Source organism: Penaeus monodon, chromosome 39 (assembly GCF_015228065.2).
Source record: "Penaeus monodon isolate SGIC_2016 chromosome 39, NSTDA_Pmon_1, whole genome shotgun sequence".
Lineage (NCBI taxonomy): Eukaryota > Metazoa > Arthropoda > Malacostraca > Decapoda > Penaeidae > Penaeus > Penaeus monodon.
The window spans coordinates 6,363,667-6,368,666 of record NC_051424.1 but is presented as its reverse complement, the minus strand read 5'-3'; positions in this window follow the sequence as shown (position 1 = coordinate 6,368,666).

Sequence of the window (5,000 nt, the reverse complement as noted above, 5' to 3'; positions counted from 1 at the left end):
CTGGACGCTCCTCGTAGCTTCTCTGATGTTTATTTCTTCTCCTTCTGCTTGTCTTCCTCTCTCTCTCTCTTTCTCTTACACACACACACATATACATACAAGTATATATGCGTATGTGTATATACATATGTTTATATATGTATATTTATATGTATGTGTGTGTTTGTTTGTTTGTTTGTTTGCTTGCTTGTGTGTGTGTGTGTGTGTGTGTGTGTGTGTGTGTGTGTGTGTGTGTGTGTGTGTGTGTGTGTGTGTGTGTGTGTGTGTGTGTGTGTGTGTGTGTGTGTGTGTGTGTGCGGTTTTATAGTAGAATTCTTTTATAATTATGATAATTGATAATCTCAAAAATGCCTTATAATTATATTTTATAATAATGAGTTGTCGGATGTAAATAATGTTGACTCGAGCTGGAACTTTGTGGTAAATTTGGTAAATCAAGTTTCAAGCAGCCACTAATTTTCAAAATATGTATATATATGTACACACACACACACACACACACACACACACACACACACACACACGCGCACACACACACACATATATATATATATATTATGCAACATTCCTTCGTTGTTTTGTTATGCTGTTGTTTTCCATCACATTTGACTCTTCGACGAGTGACGTAACTTATATTCCCCCTACGGCCTCGGACTGTATTTTGGTGAAGAATACGCATGGTTTACACACAGCAAAAAAGAACAAAAATAATATAACAATCAAATCGCGTTTTATGAAACTCTACAGGGACAGGAACCATCTTTCACCTATCCAATTACGGTCTACAGTTCTGCAGTTAAATCCAGGATTACTTTTTGCCTGAATGAAGCACAGTACAAATGCATTAAATCATGATTGAACAAAAGCATCTTTCAAATATGAAAATGCCTTTCGTAAGATTCTGGATGACCACGTAAAATTCATGAATAAACCTTCACCAATATTTGTTCAAACAGTACCGCTATTTTATCGATTGATTGCGCTTGCAAATAGTAGTACAAAAAAAAAAAAAAAAAACAATCAAGTACGGAAACAGTTCAAAATTCACACTTTAAATGTAAGGTGGAATTTATTAGCCTTTGCATGTGCGCCAAGTATTTCGGAGGTCGTGGCGGTCACTTCATGCAGCTTAAACTAACTACCCATCCATGGAGCTACAAATGCTTTCAGCCCGATTCTTTTACGCGCTGTGACGGCACACTGAATCGCTCAATTGTAGACGTTTACAATAGACAACGAACTTATTTCAAACCGGTGATAAATTTCAGTAATAATGCGTGTATTACACTGTTAAAATTAAAGTTTTTTTTGTTACATACATGTGCATATTACTTGAAGATGTTTACTTCTGTAATGATTTTGGCGGTTCACGTTATACGCGTGCACTTACTTTTTTTTTTTTTTTTTTTTTTTTTGTGGGCGAGTGCACAGGTTTCCGAAAAAAAAGACTTGATTGGGCAGAACAGACAAGATATTAGCTAGAATTTATCGCAGTTTGTAATAGAAAATCGCTAATTTATCTGTAACTGGTCGTTATACATGGTATTCTTGTCCTACTGTTTCAGACATCAATCATTTATTATCGCCGTTTCTGATGAAACGCGTCTTAACATGCGCCAAAATTATCATGATGCTTAATAAATAAATAGCGCAGGGTACCGTGAAATGTACTTGCTTCTGTTTTCTGGGACGCTTTACTCATTCCATAAGGCCCCTGTTGTATCTTCGAGCAACGTCTCGTCAATCTCAACTATTACACCGGCACCTCCTATTGAATTTTGATTTTGTGACCAATTTTTGGGTTACTTCAGCACAATAACTCTTCCAATCTACGCTAGTTGGGTTTGAAATAGTACTACATTTAATTACTTGTGCATGATCCCAATACTTTTAAGCCAATGGTTTACGGAGAAATTCATTTTTAGAGGTTGCAAAGGTGTCTGTCCCTGCAAAAACGTGCCTGTGTAATCGCTGGTCGAGAAAACGCAACTTTTGCGCCGTTTCGTTTTTGCTGTTGTTTTCCATCTGCCACGGTACCATATATGTCGATCTTCACGGTATTTGTAAGGTAAATTGCAATGTGAGCAATTTACCGACCTTGGCATAACACCGTGTGCTCTCAGAAATTCTATAGCGTTATTTATTTATTTATTATTTATTTATTTGTTTATTTATTTTTTTAATAATCAGATATAACGCACCTGAGATCCATTTTATGCAAAGAATTCTACATTTGCTTTCCTTGCTCACAATACATACCTGTCACACAGTGGCATGTGAATTGTTTATAATATTTTCTGTAATACAATTGGCTCTCGTGATGATTGTCATGTGGTGTACAATAAAAGTTTCAAAAAGTTTTGTGTGAAATTCATGAGGTAACTTTGTTGTTTTTGAAATTCCTGTGCGATTCTTCAATCACCGCTTGTCCGTCATATGGACCAGATACATCAGTTTGCGCAGAGTAAAAAAAAAAATTGGTTACAGTGAATACTCAATATTATTATAGTGTTACTCTTGTATAGTCATATCCTTTAACGCAGAAACAAATTTTCCTTCATGTAAGTTTATACAGCCTTTATTTACATACGAAATTAGATTATTACAATAAGTGTAATAAAAAAACAACAACAACGGAATAATTTTGTTTACAAAAAGCAGGAGAGGATATCGGATGGCGATTTTTTTTTATGTTTTCAAGTTATTTGACATTTGCGTGTCCAATAATAACGGACATTTATAGAAACATTTCTTAGATTTATTCGGTCTGTCGTTTGCATATATTATTTGCCTTATAAAAGATGGCTGGTTGAAGCTGTAAGTTCAGTGTCATTCCAGTACAAAGTTTTTTTTCTTGAACATTTGGTGTTTTACTTAGAGGAATTAATCTTCATCTTAAAAGCAAGCAATTATTTCGTTTCAATTAATTATTGCCATGGTGTGTTTCTTTTTGAGGATAAATTCATAAACCTACATTTGTTATTATTCACCTAAATAAATATACTCCTCATTAAGAGTCAGATTTAGCTGAACAAAGGTAATTGTAAAATATCTATATCTATCTCTATATATATATATATATATATATATATATATATATATGTATATATATATATATATATATATGTGTGTGTGTGAGTGTGTGTGTGTGTGTGTGTGTGTGTGTGTGTGTGTGTGTGTGTGTGTGTGTGTGTATGTATGTATGTATGTAGGTAGGTAGGTAGGTAGGTATATGTGTGTGTGCCAAACTGTATCGGTCTATGCTGTTCCTTTGGCTCCATCAGCTGCGTGGAGAGGAGGCCTGCTGTATGGGCAACACACACACACACACACACACGTGTGTATGTATGCATGATATATATATATATATATATATATATATATATATATATATATATATATATATATATATATATATATATATATACATATATACATACATGCTGTATATATATCTATAAGCTTACAAATTCTATACACGTACATAAGGATAAGCAGATCCGCCAAAGTTCGCCCAGCAGGAGCCCAAGCGACTTCACAAGCAAACACAAACTTGCCTGAAGGGAAATCCTTAATGGATCATTTGTTAAGCACACGAACTCCACCTCACAGGAAGAAAGCCATTTGAGAGCCTTCCTAGATATATCAAAGCTTGGCAAGTTCACTGTTCTTCTTTTAACATCAAAGTCTTCTTCATTTTCTTCCTCTTTTTTTTTTTCTTTCTTTCTTTTTTTGTCTCTTTTATTACTCGTTTTATTTATTTATTTATTTTCGTTCGTCTACACTCTCGGGTCCCTCTCCTATCTTGGTTTTTAGCTTTTATATCTTTATACATGTTTATGGCTTTTGCTGTTAATCTTTTGCATTGGTTTATTATGTTCCTCGTGTCTCTTTCTCTCTCTTTTTCTACTTCCCTCCCTCCTTCTCCCTTTTCCTTCACTTCCGTTCTCTACTTTACCCCCCCCCCCTTCCACTCTTTCTCTCTCCTTCCCTCTCTCCCGATCCTTCTATAATTTCCTCTCTCCCATCCTCTCCCTCTCCTCCCCATTCTATCTCCCTGTCTCCTTTTTTTGTCTTTCACATTTTCCATTCATTCTTTCAGTAAAATACTCTCATAATCCGCATTCTTTCCTGTTCCTTATCTAAATGCAGATAAATCCTTATCTCCATCACTTTCTTCGGTTAACAGTCCTTTTAAATGAACGGTGAAAAAAAAAACTATTGTTCATGATAAGAAAATTGATAAGAACAACAATGATGTAGTAGTGATGATAAAGGTTATGAAAAGGACAATGAAGGACGCAGAGGAAGGAGATAAGAGAGAGAGAGAGAGAGAGAAAGAGAAAAAAATTAATACCAAAAATGTCAGTAACTGGAAACTCGTTTATATTTTTAAAATTTTATCAGTTATTTATTAGTAGAATACGCTTATCATCTCTCCTCTTCCGCTCCCTATCAGTATAGGTAAGTGCGTCCTCCACTTCTGCATTTTTTATTATTCTTAGATAAGAACAACACACACACACGTATATGATGTTATATATATGCGTATATTTATCATATATATATATATATATATATATATATATATATATATATATATATATATATATATATATATATACATACATACATACACACACACACACACACACACACACACACACACACACACACATACACATACACACACACAAAACACACACACACACACACACACACACACACACACACACACATATATATATATATATATATATATATATATATATATATATAATATATATATATATATATATATATATATATATACGGTTATCATCCCTTTTAAATGCCCGTAAAAAATAATCGTTGTTGATGATAAGAAAACAGATAAGAACAACACACACACATGTATATGATGTTATATAAATGTGTGTATATTCATCATGCACACACACACACACACACACACACACACACACACACACAACAACACACACCCCACACACACAATATAT